Consider the following 22,098-nt stretch of genomic DNA (forward strand, 5'->3'; position numbering starts at 1 on the left):
ATAATATTTTTATCGTAAGACTTTATAAGCCAATGATTTATCCTCCAAGTGATTTCTATAAATCTCTTTATGAACTCTCGAGTGTATAGTCGGCATCCTAGGTCTCAGACACTTCAATAAGAAAAGAGAGAATGGCCTCTTATAGAGTTGTCCATTCATCAAAACATATTGAGGCCATCCAATTTAGTCATTTGGCCTCTAAAGGATTTACAGGTAGAGTTTCATCAGTCAAATATTGGATGATCGGATCTAACTTGGTTCATCATTGATTTATAACACTTCTTCAACTTTGTTGATACTCAGTTGTTCAAAATATTCAATGAACATTTTGAACGTTCGACCGAGCAAACTGAATGAAGTAGTTGCGAGTCAAGAAAGTACATCAACTCAAGCATTCTCTACTCTTGGAATGTAAGAGATCTTAAAATATTTCAGGATTGATGTAAGATCTTTTACTTTCTGAAGATACTTCATCATAATAGGGTCTCAAGCTTTAAACTCATCCTCGACCTATCTGATGATCAGTTGTGAGTTAGTGAAGACCTTCAAATTTTTTATGTTAGATTCTTTGATAATTTTCAAATCAGCTAAAAGGACTTCATATTCGGCTTGATTATTTGAGGCTTTAAAATTGAATCGAATGATATATTCAGTCACGATCCCTTCAAAATTGGTGAGAATGAGACTAGCTCCATTACCTTATGCATTGGATGCTTCATCAATATGCAACACCCACACTGATGCTAAGTCAGCTTAGAAGTTTTAATTTGCTCTGATTTGCCATCGAGTTCATCTTCAGGATTATCATTGGATATGGTGCACTCGGCAACAAAATCGATCAAAATTTGTGCCTTCATTGACAGTCGTGGGTGATATTAAATATCAAATTTACTAAGTTTTATTATTCACTTCACTATTCGATCAGAAATATCAGGTTGGTATAATATTACTTTCAACAGCTGATCTGTCAAGACAACTATCAGATGTACCTAAAAATATGGTCGAAGTCATTGTGACGATATGATCAGAGCATAGATCGTCTTTTTCGATTTTGAGTATCGTACTTTGGTATTATGGAGTATCTTGCTAGTGTAATAAATTAGCCATTGAATTCAATTTTTATCCTTCTGAATAAGTATCGAACTAACTATCTCTATTGAAGTCGTCAAATATAGATACAATATTTCTCCCACTTTCAATTTTGTGAGTAATGGTGGAGATGTCAAATATTTTTTTAAATCTTTTAAGAATTGCTGGCACTCATCTGACCACAAAAAGTTTTTTATTTATCGCAAGGTCTTGAAGAAAGATAGACATCTTTCTGTCAATTTTGAAATGAATCGACTAAGTATGACGATCCTTCCATTGAATTGTTATATCTCTTTCTTAGAGCTCAGATGATTTATATTAATAATAATCTTTATTTTCTCAAAATTAGCTTCAATTTTTCATTATGATATAAGAATCCAAAAAATTTTTTGGTAGTTACTCCGAATACACACTTAGTCAGATTTAATTTTATTTGATATCATCAAAGTGTGTCGAAGGCTTCTTCTAAGTTTGGAACATGATTGAAAGTTTCAAAAATTTTCACCAGCATATCATCAATATAGACTTCCATGTTGGTCTAATTTATCTTGAACAGTTTGTTGACTAGCCATTGTAAGTAGCTTTGGCATTCTTTAAACCGAATAGCATCACTTTGTAGTAGTAGATGCCTTTGTCAATTATGAAGGTAGTATGGTCCTCATCTTCAGATGCCATCTGAATTCAGTTGTAGCCTATGAAGGTGTCCATAAAGCTCAAAAGTCAACGTCTTGAAATCGCATCAACTAGTTAGTCTATCTTTGATAAAAAAATACTATCTTCGAACAAGCTTCATTTAAATTGTTATAGTCAATGCAGATTTTTTATTTTTTATTGATCTTTTTTACCATCACTATATTAGCGAGCCAATCTAGATAATTAGCTTTTTTAATGAAACCAGCCGCGAGGAGCTTGTCAACTTTTTCATCGATGACCTTCTACCTTTCAAGAGCAAAAGGCCTTTTCTTCTGTCTCACCGGTCTAACCTTGAGATCAATGTTCAACTGGTGGGTTATTACTTTTGAAGGCATCCTTGACATATTGATTGCCGACCAAGCAAAAATATTGGTATTTGCTCTTAGCAAGTTCACCAGTTGTCATCGTTCTGGATCAGATAATTGCGATCCAATTTGGACCATCTTTTTAGGATCATCTTCTTTTAATGGGATAGAAATCAATTGTTTGGATGGTTCACTCTTTTCTTCATTTTCTCTTTGGTTCAATTTTTATCAACCGACAAAGAGTCTTCAGGTTGACTGTTCTTCACATAGACCATAAAGCAACATCTGGTAAGTTGTCGATCTCCACATGTTTCTTCAATTTCATTTCTTATTGAAAATCGTATCACTAAATAACATGTTGAAACTACTACCCTCAAGGCATTGAGTCCTAATCGTCCAAGTATGACATTATAAGTCGAAGAAACTCAGACGATCGTGAATATTAAGAGAATGGTACTTTATTATAGATTTATTCCTGTAGTTAATGGGAGAGTAACTTCTCCTTCTACAGTAACTGCATCTCCAGTGAAGTCGACTAATGGCGTCGAGACTCTTCTGAGTCGGTCAGTCGATAGTTGTATATAGGAGAAAATCGAGTAAAAAAGAATATTAGTAGAACTTCTATTATCAACTAAAATTTTTTTACATCATAATTTGCTATCGTTGCTAAGATAACGATAACATCATCATGGAGAGTCTGTATTCTTCGAATATCATCTTTCGAGAAAGAGATTACATCATCGAGTCGTTGCTTCTTTGCTGACTCTTTTTCAAAAGTTACCCCTCAATCCTTTAGTTGCCTAAAGATCATGTTGATAACTTCCACCGTTGGTTGATTGTTAATCGTCCCCTCAGGCTATGGTCGAGGTTGTCGGTCGATGAGAGGTTGAGTCGAACGATCTCATCAGAATTTTTCGAGATAGCCACATCTAATCAGAATCTCTATCTCATCCCTAAACTGAATATATTGTTCAGTATCGTGACCATTGTCATGATGAAACTGACAATACTTCTTCTTGTCATGACTTTTCAGTGGTACTTTCATCGGTGGGGATATCAAAGATATTCCTTTCCTTCGATCTCCATCAAGATTTACGCACAGAGAGCAGAAAGAAGAGTATAGGAGTCATACCTACTACCATAATTGTTCAATTTTGGACTCTATCGGTGGAGTGAAGCTCCTTTATTAGTTGTCAACTGACTTGGTTCGGTCGGAGCTCCACCTTTTTTTATTTCTTTTTTTGACATTTTCTTCTATCTGACACCAGTCAGAAGCACCTTCATCTACATGAATATACTTGTATGCGCACTCTAGAAGTTTAGTATAGATTTGAGAGAAAATTTTATCTAGAGAATAAGTAAATTTGGATCCCCTCAGATCTCTTTTTATGGCTGAGATGGCCATATCTTCATTAAGATCTCTGACCTCAAGTGTGGTCATGTTAAAGCAAACTATGAAGTCTCTCAATGTCTCTATCTTCCCTTGCTTGATGGAGAAGAGACCATCTGATGTTCGTGACATCTTTCGACTAGTGGTAAAATGGGCCATGAATAAATGTTCTAGCTACTTGAAAGAATTTATGCTCTTCGATTGGAGTTCAGAATATCAGACTCGAGCAGCCTTCCAAATAATTATCGAGAAGCCAATACACAGGAGGGCATCAGTTACTTTTAGATCATCATGAGAGCTTTGTAACTTTCTAAATGATCAATTAGGTCAATGGAGCCATCATATGGCTGCATCTGTGATATCTTGAATCGAGATGAAATCAGCTCATCCAAGATTCACTGAGAGAGAGGTTGAGCACTGTAGAAGCTGAGGTCATTAGAGGACTTTCGGCCTTCCACTTGAAGTCGGATAAGTTGGCAGTCGATCTTCTTGAATTTATACTCATAATTATCAAGCCATTGTTACTGAAAAAATTTAAGGATAGAATCTTCTGAAGAACTTGAGAACAGAGAAGTAGAAGATGTATGCGACCTCTTCTCTTTTTTGATACTATGTACATGGGAAGGAGGGGGAGATCACCGTGAATGGTGGCCAGCATGATAAGAATGCCAAGAGAGTAGTGGCTTGATATGATAAGAATATCGAGACAATCATCATTCTGGGGATGGAGAGAGAGATCATCGTGAAGGGTGGCGACTGTGCCTAGATGGCACTGAATGTACCACCAGCTCCTCTGGCAGTGACTGCTGCTGCTGCTATATTTGTTGCTGTTGGAGACTATATACTATCTCCATCAATACCTTCATTTACGATATTAAAGCAGTAATTTGCACGTCCGCAGTGACTACAGGACATAAAAAAGTAGGCTTTGCCATTGAAAGTGGAGGAGGAAGATCTTTCCGACTGAAAGATTATCTTGCAGATCTTATAGAATTATTTTGAGCTTTGATTTTTATCATAATTTTTTATTATTTTTTCCTTCCTGATGCATCAATTTATTGCGGCTAATTTCTTATTGCACTCGTTATTGGAAAAGAATATCTACAAAAGAAGTCCGCACTGATCGAAATTTTATCTAGTGGAGATCCTCCAATATCTAAGTTAGTGGAGAGTGGTGAACAGTAGATTAAATTTTCAGAGAGGTAGAGTATCAGTCTAGAAATATCTTATCAAATGCTGTTCATTTATCTCTTTTTATAAATAATTTATTGATAACCGTTTGTAATGATTAGATATGTAAATCTCACTTATTTCGGTACTACGTGATTGTGGGATGGGCAATTATACCTACCATTGATCATGTTGTGGCCATTATGCACTTTTTATGCTGATAATTTTTGGTATAGCGACTTTATGTCAGTAGTTTGAATGTGTTGACTATATGTCGGTAATTGTGAAAGTTCAAATGATCATCAATCGATAACTTTGGTATGCTGATGGTCATTAGTTTGAAGTCGGTTAAGTCATCATAGTTAAAATATTTGCTAGAGAGGTTGAGAATAATCGACTATTGATCAGCTTACCGATTGATAGTCGGTGATCTGTGCCTATCTGACTGATTAAAAGTTGGATGATGTCCTAATTGAGGTGAAACTTATACTATGATGTAGTTTTAATTGTTCATCGTCTATAATCAATAGATATCTGATCGACTGATTGTGAATCAGGGGAGTCAATTGAATTACCCCAAAAGAAACCTTAGAAAAAACATCTATTCTAGTTGTCAAAAGGAGGATTGGGCAAAATGATATTAGATATGAGTGTCATTCAGCATAGAAAATAGCATTGATTCGATTAGTGTAGCTTGACCCATCATATAAATAGTCTTCAATTTCCAACCTTCAAGTCTCCTTACATTATTTTTCAATTTTGAGCAACCAGCTTTGTTAGAAATTATATCCCAAAGTCAATCATCAATCTGTTGATGGTTGTGCTTATCATTATAATTGTATAAGAATTATTGAATTAATAAATATTATTTGGTTTTTTCATCACTATGTATATCTTATTTTGAACTCCTATTATATGACGAAGTCTTTAAGACTATTTGATTCAATATAGGAAGATATATCATTTAGTTCTTAAACCTTAAGTTCACGATCAAATGATATACTATTATAAGGACGATAGCTATATCAAGTATAGATCATTATGTGCTATGTATGTTGGTTGTCCTCTTAATCAAAGAGTGTGGAGACACTAATATGGCATGCAAATGAGATATAGGAGTATATCTCACTGAATGTGATCAATTTTTGAGTACTTTGCCATTAAGAGTAGCTCGTGAAGGATATGGGTATAAGTGTCCCTCCTATCTGAGATCACCACAGTGATTTGTAAGCAACTCACTATGCTTTAGTGCCGGACTACCTGAATTTTTAATTCAGTGATAAAAGATTTTTGGGTATAGTCAAGTACTTACAAAGTCAGTATATAAGTCAAGATGTAATTGGCTTTTTCGAATAAGTAGGAGTTAATGTATCAATATGTTTTAATTCAGTAAAATCTTGACCGGGATAATCCATGTGATGGATTTTGAAAATTGAAATATAATATGGATGATCATATCAGGTTTGACTGTTAAATCCTAGGTCATCTTGAGCATTTAGGTCAAAAGAATGAATTATACAGTAACCATATGTCAATAAGTTCTTGAATGATGCTTTGTAATCTTTCGATCTATCTGGATGTCGGATATCATTGCTAGATGGTCACTTTGATTAGTACAAAAAGATTATTTCTATACTACTCGCTTAGATTTGATCCTATGGGGTCATACTGAAAAGAAATTTTTGATTGATCATATGGCTGATCAATGATTAAAAATCGTTCTAAGGTAAAACAGTCAATTCGATTGATGATTAACCTTATACAAAAATTATAATAAATAAATTCATTAATTATTGATAAATTATGAAAGAATTGATTAATAAATAGATTATTAATTAATTTAATTTAATTGAGTATTGAGATTTGGATCAAATCTAATTAAATTGGATTCAATTTGGTTTGATCCGATTAGGTTATGAGATGACCTAATCACTAAGGGTGTTCGATTTCTGATATGATTAGGACTTGAGTTCGATTAATTTTTAATTTAATTAAAATTTAATTAAAGCTATTTAATACCTAATTAAATTAGATTTAATTATCTAATTGGATCTAATCTAATTCGATTAGGTTAATAATTTAATTGGATGGAAAAATGATTCGAATTCGAATTTCTTGCGCCACCTTTCTCTGCACCCCCTTATTCTTTACGTGAAAAATATTTTTATATGATTTTTTTATACCTAGAAGCCTTTTTCATATTCTCATCTAATTCTTTTTAAATTAAAAATTAGTTGATTTAAATTTGAGTTCAAATGGGTTTGAATTCAAATGAAAATCTAGAGTCTAAATTGAGCTGGACTCTTCTCTTCATACCACCACCTTTCTCCATGCATAAAATATTTTTGTATGAGATTTTTTATGCCATTCTCATATTGGTCAACCACTTTCTAAGTTTTTAAGATAAAAATAAAATTTTATTTAAAATTTCATTCAAATTTGATTTGAATTGGTGATAAGAATCAACCAACGTTTGAATTTGAACCGAAACTACCTCTTCCTTATCTTTATCTTCTATGGGATGCCACCCTTAAGAAGGGATCAGTTTTGTATGAGATTAGAAGCATTTTTTGGCATAAGAAATTTGAGAGTTAGGGTGTGAAAATTTGAGAGTGGGTTGGGCTTCCGTGCATGAGAAACAGAGGAAGTGTTCTTCCTCTCGAGTGTGAGCTGTGGGTTCTAAGGTTTCATCTCTAGATTTTGTGAGAAGAAAATACAAGAGTGAGTCTTGTCCAATCTTTTACACCACTATCTCCTCGTAAAGCTTCATCTTCTCATCTAAAAAAATTTGAGAGATCCAAAGAAAAGAGCTTGGATCAACCATCCAAAGCCTTCGATGCGAGCTAGGACCCTCGTAAAAGAAGATCCGATCAAGGTTTCGAGTGGATGATTTGTAGAGGCCGGACGATCTGTATGACTGCTCGACATCAATAAGAGCTTCATATCATATCTATCAGTAGTGAAGATCATCAACCTATAAAAAGGTGATAAGTTCTAAACTCAACCGACATAATCTAAAAGTTAGATCAGATTCAAAGCATCGATGTGATCGATGCAGTTTTCTGTTTTATATCAGATTTTGTATGTAAATTTTTTATGTCATAGATCTTTAATAGTAATTTAGATCTAATTTAAGATATATTTAGAAAATTAAAATATTTAATATTTTATTATTTTATTATAAAATTTTTAAAATATATGCTTTGAACTATCCATTTTTCTTTTAGATGGTATCAGAGTGAGATTTCTTATGATATGAATTTTTTGTATATAATCTGATATTAATTATTTAGATCAGATCTAAATAATTAATTTTGAATCTAAGTACTATGATAATTTGATTGGATAGATTCTTATAGCCATCCAGTCATAGGAGAAATCAGAATTTCACTGTCTTATTTATCCATTCGATGAGATCTCCTATGACGTATAGAGGTGCTGCGTAATTTTTTCCATGATAATGAATAATGAAAAAAATTTTAAAATTTTATTTTAAATCTGAAATAATATATATTAGATTTAAAATTAGATTCTTGATCATTAGATGATTGATTGTACAAATATTTTATAAAATTAAAAACTATTTTCAAACATCAAACTCGAACCCTTATCAGCCCAAAATTTAATTGAGAATTAAGCGTTCTAGATTTGAGAATTAAAGATCTAAAGCATTAATTTCATAATTCATGGGTTAGTGGGTTAGCTCGAGTCAAGTCCATTTAACTGGATTAGATCTAGGGTTACAAATCATTGATAATAGATCATGTTAGTAATTGATCAAATCTAATTAAAAATTAATTATGATTGGATCAATTTTTTTTTTATCAATTTCAATAGTTATAGTTGGTCAAGTCCATATCTTTGATTAGACCAATATGAACTTTGATCATAGCTCCATGGTTGAATCCAAGTCTATAAGTTGATTAAATTAAAAATGACTAATCAGTTGGTGTCTAAAATAAGCATGGTAACTTTGATCAATGATCATTAATTGAGAGCTACTCGTATAGATTAAGTTTATGTTGAGTTAATAGCATATCCTTTCCACCGATCTCACTTATTTGACAAACATAGTGAATCATGTTTTGATTGGATTACTTAATAATTGAAGTTGACTCATGCTAACTAGAAAATTAGTATGGCTGATTTAGGTGCCCTTAGTTCAACTTGTCATGAGTCTTTTTTATAATTTAATGAAGTCAATGGAAGGATTTATGATTGATTGGCTAGACTAGCTTTTGTCTAATCTTCTTTAATCTGACTTGGTGAAGTCAATGGGAGGATTAAGATTAACTGGTCAAGTCTTTTCTCATCTCTTAATTCAACTAATTAAATCTTTTAAAATTGTTAGATCTCTAAAATAAATAGTTATGGTGATAACTAGATCATAGCCTCCTATTAAGTTGGGTGATAATAAGTCCAATAGTTTCGATGATCATTGGAGATGCCACACGCCTGGTGCTCATCTGACTGTCAGAATTATTATTCATAATATGTTGATTTAGTTGTATCTTTCTGATGATGGTCAGGTTGGCCGAGCCACACTCAAGCCTGATCACTCATTTGTTAGATATACTAAATTTTGATATGTTAATGGTTGGACCTAACCAAAACTTTCAATGGAGGTGCCACATGCCTGCTGAAGAGATGTCTGGGGTAAAATTGAATATTAAAAATTATTTAGTGAAGTAATTAGTTAAGAACCTATCCATGGATGCACAAGGGTTGATCGAGCCATGCTTGGGCCCATGTGTAGTCCATGTGGATTCTAGTACCCACTAAAAAATTAGTGTAATTTTTTGAATTGAAGGTAGAGGCTATCAATTCAAATAAAATAATGAAAAAATTTTTAGACTAAAATCTATATCTTTAGGCTTAATCAATTCATGTACTAATTAGGTTTTGATTTTTCTTTTGCAGTTATGGCCACCATCTTGTCGCTCCGATCACTATTAGATAATGATAAATTGATGAGACTAAATTTCAATAGCTAGTATTGAAAGCTCAAAATAGTCTTAGAGCATGAATAGATCTTGTATGTATTGACTGATCTGATACCCGAGAAGCCAGCTCTGAACACGCATAGCTCGATCAAAGATACTTATCAAAAGTGGCTCAACGATCAGACTATGGTTCATTGTATTATGCTGGCGGTGATGAATGATGAGTTTAGCCATCATTTCGAGAATGCTTAGTCACATGATATGTTACAAATGTTGAACGAATCTTTTGGCACACCTGATAACTACCACGGTTTGCTGGAGTTGCTGCAAAATTTTGAGAAGGATTACCAACTCCAAAAGAAGTTAGTAAATATTGTGGGAGGGTCTTCTTCTGGACGTCGACTCTTTAAAAAAGGAAAGAAGAACAAGAAGAGTAAGAAAAAAGTGCAAAATGCTCGAGCACCCAAGCCCTATCAGATCAAGAAACTCAAGTCCAATCAAAGTCAGGCAAAATACTTCTATTATAAGAAACAGGGGTACTGAAAGAAAAATTATCCTCAATACATTGCCTCCTTAGATTTGAGCCGGCCGAGAAAGAAGCAAGTTGTTGCTGAACAAGGTAATTATATGATAACATCTTGTAATTTTTTAATTTATGATTCTACTACCTGAATATTAGATACCAGAAGTCTTTTTAATATTTGTAATTCATTGTAGGGTCTACAGATCAGTAGGAGATTTGAAGAAAGCGAAAGATTCCTTAATATTGGAGATGGAAGACCAGTTTCAGTTCTAACATTAGAAACTATTAAGCTTGTATTCAAGTCTAATGTAATTGTTCTAAGTGAATATCACTTTTATCTTTTTTTTTTATTGAATATTATTTCTGTAGGCCTTTTGGCTATGTATGGTTATGAAATTTTAATAAAGAGAAATAATTTTAATATCATTATGAATGGTGTTAATGTGATGAATGGATAGCTGAACAATGGTATTTACAAATTATCACAAGCTGTTAGTGTAATGTACACATCCAACAAATATCCTAGAATTAGTGATGTCTCCGATATCTACCTTTGGCATTGTAGGTTAGGTCATATTAACAAAAACAAAATAAACAAGTTGACATAAGAAAAAATCTTCGAAGTCAATAATTGTGAATCACTCAATCTATGAGTCATATCTTTTTGGAAAAATCATCAAGTCACTTTTTACTGAAAAAGATGAGCAAGCCAGTGAAGTTCTAAGTCTGATACATAATGATGTATGTGGACCGATGAATACTCATGTCAGAGATAGATATTATTATTTTATTATATTTATAGATGATCTATCGAGATATGGGTACATCTACTTAATGACACATAAGTTGAAATCATTTAAAATATTTAAATGATTCCATAATGAAGTAGAGAAATAAACTAAAAAAATATTAAAACTCTTTAGTCTGATCGAGGAAGAGAATACCTCTCCAGTGAGTTTCTGATATACTTAAAAGAGAATGAGATTTTCTCACAATGGATCCCTCCTGGAACACCACAGCATAATAGTGTATCAAAAAGAAGGAATCGAATCATGTTAGACATGATTCGGTCTATGATGGGCTTTGCAAGTCTGTCGATCTCGTTTTAAGGATATACACTTGAGTCGGCTTGTTAAATTTTAAATAAAATTTCGAGTAAGTCTGTGAGTAAAACACTACATGAGATGTGAACAGGATGTAAGCTAGCACTTTCTCACCTTAGGGTTTGAAGATATCTAGCTTATGCCAAATGTTTAAAAACTGACAAACTTAGATCTAGGTCTAACAAATATCTATTTGTAGGGTATCCAAAAGAGATCAATAGATATTACTTATACCTTGCTGACGAACAGAAGGTGTTCGTCAGTAATAGAGCAGTCTTTGTAGAAAAGAAGTTCTTTGGTGAAAAAACTAATGCCTCAAAGATTGAACTTGATAAAATTTGATGGATAGAAAAACTAACACAATCTAGTAAACTCATAGAGTCAGACTTGATTAGATCAAATTCAGAACCTATTGTAGAAATATCTTTAAAGAGATCTAATAAAATAGTACATCAACTGGATAGATACTATGATTTCTTAGTCCGGGATGGAGATCCAGTTAAACTCAATGAGAATAATGAGGATTCGATCACCTATATGGATGCGATGCAGAGGTCTGATTCCAATAAGTGGCTAAAAGCCATGAAATCTGAAATGGAGTCCATAAAAGTCAACAATGTATGGATATTGGTTGACCCACCTGAAGGAATAAAATCTATAGGGTGTAAGTGGATCTTCAAAGAGAAAAGGGGCACAGATGAGAAGGTGGAGACCTATAAAGCCTGTCTGATTGCCAAAGATTATTATCAGTATTATGGTATTGATTATGATGAGATATTTTCTCCTGTGATAATGTTCGAATCCATTCGAATCATACTTGCGATAGCAGCACATCTGGACCATGAAATCTGGCAAATGGATGTGAAAACAATCTTCCTAAATGGAGAGCTAGAAGAAGAGGTGTATATGATACAATCTAAAGATTTCATATCCACAGATGAGTCTAAGATGTGCAAGCTTCAGAGGTCCATCTATGGACTTAAGCAGGCATCTTAGAGTTGGAACATGCATTTTGATAAAGTGATCAGAACGTATGGCTTCACTAAAAAAGGAGAGGAACCCTGCATATACAAGTAGGTTAATAACTTTGTGATCGTATTTCTTATTTTGTATGTCGATGATATTCTCTTAATCAAGAATAGCATTCCTATATTATAGAAAATAAAAATCTGATTGTCATCACAGTTCTCCATGAAGGACTTGAGAGAAGCATCCTTCATCCTTGAAATAAAAATTTATAGAGATAGATCTAAAAGGTTACTTGGATTATCTCAGTTGACGTATATTGATATTGTGCTAAAAAGATTCAGCATGAAAAATTTCAAGAAAGGTTATCTTTCGATAAGCCAAAGAATTTCTCTCTCAAAGAGTGATTATCTCGACAACTCCTTAAAAGAGAGAGCATATAAGTAGAATTTTATATGTTTTGACAGTGGGATCTATTATATACGTCATGATATTTACGCGATCGAACATGGCATACTCACTAAGAGTAGTGAACAGATACCAGTCTGATCCAGGTAAGAATCACTGGAAGGTCATAAAGACCATCCTTAAGTATTTGAGAAATACTAAAGACCAGTGACTTATCTATAGAGAATCTGACTTAAAACTTATGAGGCTTACAGACTTCAATTTTAGTTGGATCATGATGACAATAAGAGTATGTCGAGATATATTTATATCTTAAATAGTGGAGCAATCCACTGAAAAAATTTCAAACAGCACACTGTGGTCGACTCTACTTGCAAGGTAGAATATATCACCACATCTGATACTGTGAAGAAATCTATGTGGTTATGAAAGTTCATCAACGAGCTCAAAGTGGCACCCTCTCTTGATGGCCCCATCTTATTATACTGCGACAGTATTGGTACCATTGCTCAAGCGAAGGAACTGAAGTCACATCAGTGGACTAAGCACATTCTGCGCTGCTACCATCTGGTCTGGGTTATCATAAATCGGGGTGACGTCGAGCTTCAAAAAATTGATGGAAAGAAAAATCTAGCCAACCCATTTACTAAAGTTTTCGATCTCAAGAAGTTCGAAGACTACAAATCAAAGATAGGTATACGATACAGTACCGATTGACTTGAGTCTAAGTGGGAGTTATTGAGAATTATGTCTCAAAACCAATCGTCAATCTGTTGATGGTTGTACTTATCATTATAATTATATATAAATTATTAAATTAATAAATATTATTTAATTTTTTTATCACTGTGTACATCTTATTTTGAACTCCTATTATGTGATGAAGTTCTTAGGACTATTTGATTCGATATAGCAGGATATATCGTTTAGTCCTTAAACATTAAGTTCATGACTAAATGATATATTATTATTAGGATGATAACTATATCAAATATAGATCGTTGTGTGCCATGTACGTTGGTTGTCCTCTTAAGCAAGGAGTGTGAAAATACTAGTATAGTATGCAAGTGAAACATAGGAGTACATCTCACTGAACGTGATCAATTACTGAGCACTCAACTGTCAAGAGTAGCTCATAGAGGATATGGGTATAAGTGTCTCTCTGACTTGAGATCATCACAGTGACTTGCAAGCAACTCACTATGCTTTGGAGCTGGACTATCTGAATTTTTAATTCAGTGATGAAAGATTTTTGAGCACAGTCAGTACTTGCAAAGTCAGTGTGTGGGTCAAGATTGAATTGACCCCTTTGAATAAGTAGGAGTTAATGTATCAATGCATTTTAATTTAGTAAAACTTTGATCAAGATAATCCATGTGATAGATTTTAAAAATTAAAATATAATGTGGATGACCATATCAGGATTGACAGTTAAATTTTAGATCACCTTGAGTATTTAGATCACAAGGATGAATTATACAGTAACTATATGCTAATAGGTTCTTGAATAATGCTTTGCAATCTTTCGACCTATCCAGATGTCGGGTATCATTACTAGATGGTCACTTTAATTGGTATAGAAAGATTATTCTTATACTATTGACTGAGGTTCGAACCTATGGGGTCACACTCAAAAAAAGTCTTTGACTGATCATATGGCTGATCAATGATTAAGAATCATTTTAGGATAAAACAGTCAATTCGATTGATGATTAACCCTATGCAAAAGTTGTAATAAATTAGTTTGCTAATTATTAATAAATTATAAAAGAATTAATTAGTAATTAGATTACTAATTAACTTAATTTGATTGAGCATTGAGATTTGGATCAAATCTAATTGAATTGGATTCAATTTTGTTTGATCCGATTAGGTTATGAGATGACCTAATCGCTAAGGATGTTCGATTCCTGATATGATCAGCACTTGAACTCAATTTATTTTTAATTTAATTAAAATTTAATTAAAACTATTTGTTATCTAATTAGATTAGATTTAATGGTCGAATTGGGTCTAACCTAATTCGGTTAGATTAAGAATTTAATTAGATGGAAAAATGATTTGAATTCGAATCCCTTGCGCCACTTTTCTCTGTACCCTCTTATTCTTCATGTGAGAAATATTTTTATGTAATTTTTTTGTATCTAAAATTTTTTTTATATCTTCATCTAATTTTTTTGAATTAAAAATTAGTTGGTTTAAATTTGAGTTCAAATGGATTTGCATTCGAATGAAAAGCTAGAGTCCAAATTGAGCTGGACTCTTCTCTTCATGCCACCACCTTTCTCCATACATAAGTATTTTTGCATGAGATTTTTTATATCATTCTTATGTTGGTCAATCACTTTTCGAGTTTTCAAGATAAGAATAAAATTTGATTCAAAATTTAATTCAAATTTAATTTGAATTGGTGATAAGAATCAACCAACGTTTGAATTTGAACCGAAACTACCTCTTCCTTATCTTTATCTTCCATGGGACACCACCCTTAAGAAGGGATCAATTTTGTATGATATTAGAAGTAATTTTTAGCATGAAAAACTAGAGAGTTGGGGTGTAAAAAGTTGAGAGTGGGTTGGGCTTCCGTGTGTGAGAAACAGAGGAAGTGTTCTTCCTCTCGAGCGTGAGCTGTGGGTTCTAGAGTTTCATCTCTAGATTTTGTGAGAAGGAAAATATAAGAGTGAGCCTTGTCTAATCTTCCACTTCACTACTTTCTTATAAAGCTTTATCTTTTGATCTAGAAGAGTCTAAGAGATCCAAAGAATTGAGCTTGGATCAGCTATCCAGAGCCTTCGATGCAAGCTAGCACTCCCGTGAAGGAAGATTCGATCAGAGCTTCGAGTGGACGATCTGTAGAGACTGGATGATTTGTGTGGCTACTCGATATTGATGAGAGCTTCATACCATACCTACCAACAGTAGAGATCATCGACCCATGAAAAAGTGATGAGTTTTGAACTCAATCGATGTAATCTAAAAGTTAGATCAGATTAAGGGCATCGATGTGATCGATGCAGTTTTCTATTTTATATCAAATTTTATATATAAATTTTTTATGTCATAGATTTTTAATAGTAGTTTAGATCTTATCTAAGATATGTTTAGAAGATTAAAATATTTAATTTTTTATTATTTCACTGTAAAATTTTTAAAATAAACACTTTGAACTATCCATTTTTCTTTCAAATTCTTCTCAACTTTCTACTAGTGATGGGCACATTGAGATACTTCCATACTTCATCCTATTCTGAAACACCCAAGATCTCTTTTATTATATATTTTTTTATTGGGGCTAAATTTTTGAGCTAAATCAGACATTGGATTTAAGCAAATTCACCCTCTAACCTAACACTACATAGTAACTTTCCACAATCCTCTCAAGAGCCAAAGCATTTGATTTAGATGCTTGAGCCAAGTAAAGGCAATTGTTAGCAAAGCATATGTTATTGCTGGAATCGATCGAGGTCGGAGAGAGGGCAACTGAGCGTTGTGTAGAGATACTGGCACTGGAGTGACCTGCAAAATAAGTCCAAATCAGAGATTGTGGCTGCGATGAGAATCCTTCGATGTTCAAGTCAGACTCAGAGAATAATGAAGTAGCAACGAGCTCTCTGAGGGAGATTGTTTGGCTTATCTGATCCTCAAGCTCCAATGGTTTATATAGAAAGCTGTCAAATAGCTGGTTGCACAGCTATAAGATCTTACGATCTCGAGATTGCAGGACTGTTGGACATGCCATTATGAACAAGATAATCCAGTCTTCAATCACTCAAATGAGATTGGGAGAGTCAGTTATGCCTGAGTTGATCCACTCAAGATGGACAGCTCAGCTCTGTGTAATGATTGGTGTCTTGGCAATTTAAAGTAGCTTTGACACCATACCGATCCAAGCACTCATGACAACCATTGATTTGAGATTCTCATGGTAACCACCATAACACTACCCCCTGCTACTGAGTTTGAGGGTCAGACAAAAAGAATATTCCAAAAGTACCTCAGATAAAGGGGCATACGGCTTTCGAATTGACACTTATCTGTAGCATTGAAAATGGATGATGTCATCTTAGCACAATTGATGCAGACAACTGTGAACAATGGGACCATTCCGGTGATAATCTTTTTTTTTGAAAATTTAATTATCTAGTGGCAGCTTTTCATTTCCTTCACCCTCTTTAAATTCATGCTTTAAGAGCATCGAAAGGTGATAGCAACCTTTGCTTGTTCTATTGGTCTATTATGATTCCTAAAGGCAAGATGGATCCTCAAGGTGTGAAGAAGCTTGAATTGATATCGACCCGTAGGAAGCAGGATAGAGTTCTATCCATCGGCCCACCAACTTTGGTGAGGGGTGACACCCAGGTTTCAGTCGCCATATCAAAATTTGAGGTTGGAAGAGATGAGAATCCCACTCCGATCATCGAGCCTGCAATTTCTTTGTTGATGATCGTGGTGGCCACACTCGAGGAGACCTCATTAGAGAAAATATTGATGGAGCAAGCATGAGGAGAGGATGCGAGCAACCACCCATCAAGAGCTTTGATGGGGGAAAGACGAATGGAGGGCGCGATCGATCTTCTCGAAGGGATGTCAGAAGCAGGCATGGAGATCGATGAGTCCCGAGAGCCAATGTTGGGTGCCCAATGTATCCCTATAGCTATCCTCCATGAAGGTCCTTTGCAACCAGCATCTTCTGCTCCCTCAGTGATAAAGGATCTCCAAGCTATAGCAAAACTCTTGAGGGACTTTCTTCCTCCATTAGAAGGGTAGTCTTTAGATGGACGAGGAATGCAATAACAAATGTTGAGCACCTTCAAATTTCTCATTCAGGTAAAAGGTCTCCAAACACTTATTTTTCAATCTTCTACCACCTGCAATATTTTTGACGTTTATTCATAAAATTTTGCATAGGTGGGACATTACCTTGCTAATTTTGTTGGCTTCACCCCCGATGATCTATCCTTGGAACTTACAGTGGCAAGGGTGGAAGTTGATTTGTTGAAATATCAACTGGAGCAAATGGAGAATAAGAAGGATGAGCTAGTAAAGGAGCTTGATTCTTCTGAAGAGGTCCTCCATGAAGCTCGAGAGATGATTGATCATCAAGATGAGAAATTGAGGTATGCTGAAAAGTGGATTGAAGCTCTCGAGCGGTACAAGTCTAGAGCCAAAAGGAGGTTCAAGGATCTCGAGAGACAGATTGAAAGTCTTGAGAGACAGAGATTAAAGGCTGAGGGAGACTGTCACCGAATTTGTAATGATTTGGTGTAGCTAAGGAGGTCACTCGGGAGAAGGAGAAGTCGAGATCTTTTCCTTTCTGAAATTCATTCTCGAAGGTGTCCGAGCAAGGGTCTAGCCAAGAGGGCCAGAACTTTAGAAAGGATAAGTCATAGAGAAAGAATGCCTCAAGGAGATGGGTGCTCTGCTTTTAAAGGGGTCCAAGCATCTCCAAAACTTTTGTTGAAACTCGAGAGACCCTGTCAGAAGTGGAGAATTTTAAAAAGAAGTTGGAGGAGAGAAAGATAAATCACAAACTCCTTTGGGTCAATTTATAGAACAATAATTTTTACTGAAAAATGCTGAAAATAGAGAAAGTTAGTTGGCTAAAAATAGGGCCAAAATCATCATCCAAGCTTACAAGGTGGCATTCTTCGTGGACTTCGAGAAGTGTAGAACCATCATCTGGGTGCATTTTTCCTCAAATCCCGTGCCCTTACAGACCGACTGTCTGGATGAGAGCTTGTTGGCTGTGGCGGTAGATAATGCAGAGAGATTTGTGAGGGTATCCCACTTTCCTATCGAGGTGAGTAACATCGACGTAGCCATTCAGACCGAGGGGGATGTCTATGTTGAGGAAGACTGCTTCGTAGACAGCTGTCTTGGTGATGCTTCTAAGTAGTGATTTATATTTTCTTCTCCCTCTTTTTTTATAATCTGGACCTTCTAGTCTTGTAATAGAATTTTCTTATAAGAATATATAAATGCATTTGATTTTGGTTTCATGTATGGATGGATACAAATCATGCTCTAAAGAATATTGATCGAGTGTCAATATATATTAGATACCTAGCTATAACTTGAAATCATCAAACTTAATTAGTGTTGTAATTTAACTAGTGCATAATCCAAGCTGTTTGGAGCAAGGCATGGGCTGAGCCATAATCTGAGCTGAAATCTGAGCTAGATTAAATTTAGTTAGAATCATAAAATGCAGTAAATTATAATTCGAATTTCAATCCAGGCTTGATATCTCATACCTATCGTACAGCTTTCAAGAAGATGGAATTTGAATCGTTTCCACATGGGGAGGTGTTGGCGCACATCTCTGTGCATCCCTTCGAAAGTAGCATAAAGCATGATTTATCTACCACTGACTTTAACTACCAAATTTTTGGTGGCAAAAAATATATCTGCCAGTGGTTGCCACACATCATGCATGCTTTTACTTTTCACCGATTCACATCTCCTATAACTAATACACTAATGGGAGACAGTCCTTGGATGTTTCGCTAGTTCAAGAAATATTTAAAGCCCCAGACAAGACCATACATAAGCCCTATAAAGTTTCAGATTGTTCTTCTCCTCTTTTGGCGTAGGCACTTCTTTCTTCCACCATCCTCTATGCTTTAAGAGAATAGCCTCCAGAGAGTCTACCTTCGCACCATTAGGATTCCAATCCGAGCTATCTAAGAGGAACATAGTAGTGCTTCATGGACAGTACCAGATTCCTTCAGAGTGGAAGTTTTGGGTCTGCTCGATTGCCCGCAATAATCGAAGCAACAGGTGAGTGCAAAAGGCAGTATGTACCTGCAGCATCTTGTGCCTACAGCATCTTATACCTTCTTTGATGGTATTATGAGGGTCTGACTAGTTAGCCTTCACGAGAGGCAGTGTGTGCATACAGCATCTTATGCTCTTTTCATCTTCGCATGAGAGATAGCGTATGCCTGCGGCATCTTGTGCCTCCTCGATGATGTTCTGAGGGTCTGGCTAGTTAGCCCTCATGAGAGACAGCGTGTGCCTACGGCATCTTGTACTCTTCTCATCTTCATATGAGAGACAGTGTGTGCCTGTAGCATCTTGTGCCTACAGCATCTTATGCCCTCCTCGATGGTGTTCTGAGGGTCCAGCTAGTTAGCCCTTACGAGAAGCAGCATGTGCTTGCGGCATCTTGTACCTATGGCATTTTGTGCTCTTCTTGTCTTTGTGCAAGAGGCAGCATGTGCCTGCGGCGTCTTGTGCCCTTCTCGATGGTGTTTTGAGGGTCTGGCTACTCAGTCCTTACGAAAGGCAGTGTGTGCCTATAGCATCTTGTGCCTACGGCATCTTGTGCTCTTCTCATCTTTTCGTGAAAGGTAGTGTGTGCCTACGGCATCTTGTGCCCTCCTCGATGGTGTTTTGAGGATCTAGCTAGTTAATCCTCATAAGAGGCAGTGTGTGCCTATGGCATCTTATGCCTACGACATCTTGTGCTCTTCTCATCTTCGTATGAGAGGCAGCATGTGCTTGCAGCATCTTGTGCCTACGATATTTTGTGCCCTCCTTGACAGTGTTTTGAGGGTCTAACTAGTTAGCCCTCATGAGAGGTAGTATCTGCCTGCAGCATCTTATGCCAACAACATCTTGTACTCTTTTCATCTTCACATGAGAGACAGCATGTGCCTGTGGCATCTTATGCCTACGGCATCTTATGCCCTCCTCAATGATGTTCTGAGGGTCAGGCTAGTTAGCCCTTACAAGAGGTAGCGTGTGCTTGCGGTATCTTGTGCTCTTCTCATCTTCATATGAGAGGCAGTATATGCCTATAGCATCTTGTGTCGACGGCATCTTGTGCCCTCCTTGACGGTGTTCTGAGGGTCTAGCTAGTTAGCCCTCACGAGAGGCAGATGTACCTACGATATCTTGTGCCTATAGCATTTTGTGCTCCTCTCATCTTCACACGAGAGGTAGTATGTGCTTATGGCATCTTTTGCCTACGGTATCTTGTTTCCTCCTTGACGGTGCTCTAAGGGTTTGGCTAGTTAGCTCTCACGAGAGACAGTGTGTGCCTGCGGCTTCTTATGCCTACAGCATCTTGTGCTCTTCTCATCTTCTTGCGAGAGGTAGTGTGTGTCTGCGGTATCTTATGCCCACAACATCTTATGCCCTCCTCGGTGGTGTTCTGAGGGTCTGGCTAGTTAGCCCTCACAAGAGGTAGCATGTACCTATGACATCTTATGCCTATGATATTTTGTACTCTTCTCATCTTCGTATGAGAGGCAGCATGTGCCTGCAGCATCTTATGCCTACGACAACTTGTGCCCTCCTCGACGACCTTCTGAGGGTATGGTCAGTTAGCCCTCCGGAGGTCCCTCCACTTCTCATGTGACTTGGGCTTTGTAAGGGTCATGTAAGTTAGCCCTACCTCTAAGTTACAAAGATTTTCTGGATTGTCCTCCATAAATTAACCGTAGTCACGGCTAAGGAATCCTACGAAGTTAACTAAAGAGATTCCTTCATGCCAATATTAAACCTGAAGACTCATTCATATAAAAAGATGTTACAACATCATTGATAGTACATATAGAGGTTAGCTGAATTCCATGGCTTGGAGATTAGCATCCTGTCAAGCTGTTTGAGCCTATAGATTTTAGAATGTATTACTTTATCCATCCGATAAGGGCCTTTCCAGTTGGGTGATAGTTTTCCTTGCTCAATGGTCTGTGAAACCTTGGTCCATTGTAACACAAGATCGTCAGCTTGAAATTTCTTCAATTTAACTCAAGAATTGTAATACTTGGCCACTCTCAAATGGTAGACAGCCATTTTTACGATGGTGTACTCTCTACTTTCTTCAATTAAGTCGAGGTTAGTCCGTAGCCATATTGAGTTGATATCTTCATTATACTCCTTGACTCTATAAGAAGAAAGCCCAAACTCTACAGAGAATTGCTTTAGTCCCAAATGCTAAGTTAAAAGGGGTCTTGCTAGTTGGGAGCCTTTGGATGGTTTAATAGGTCCATGAGACATGATAAAGCTCATCGACCCAGGACCCCTCAATTTGGTTGATCCTGGCCTTTAAGCCTTGCAGGATGGTTTAGTTGGTCACTTCTACTTCTCCATTCACCTATGGGTGGCCAATCAAAGTAAAATGATGTTCTATCTGATATTCTCTACAGAACTCACAAAGTCGAGTATCACTGAACTATTTGTCATTGTTTGTGATCAATATCCTGAGAAGACCATAACAACAGATTATAGATTTTCAGATGAAATCTTTTGTTATGCAGGCCAAAAGTTCGGCTTTGATCCACTTTGTAAAGTAGTCGATGGCTACCAAAAAAAATTTATGCTTATCTAACACGAGAAAAGGGGTCAAGAAGATCCATCCCTTATTAGTCGAACAGCCAAGGGGTGCTGATAGGAGTCAAAGATGCCACCGATTGATGCTAGATATTGGAAATCCTTTAGCAATGATCATACTTTATAACAAACTCGCCTGCATCTTGTTGCATGGTGGGCCAATAGTATC

The sequence above is a fragment of the Elaeis guineensis genome, chromosome 8 (assembly GCF_000442705.2).
Source record: "Elaeis guineensis isolate ETL-2024a chromosome 8, EG11, whole genome shotgun sequence".
In the NCBI taxonomy this organism is placed as follows: domain Eukaryota; kingdom Viridiplantae; phylum Streptophyta; class Magnoliopsida; order Arecales; family Arecaceae; genus Elaeis; species Elaeis guineensis.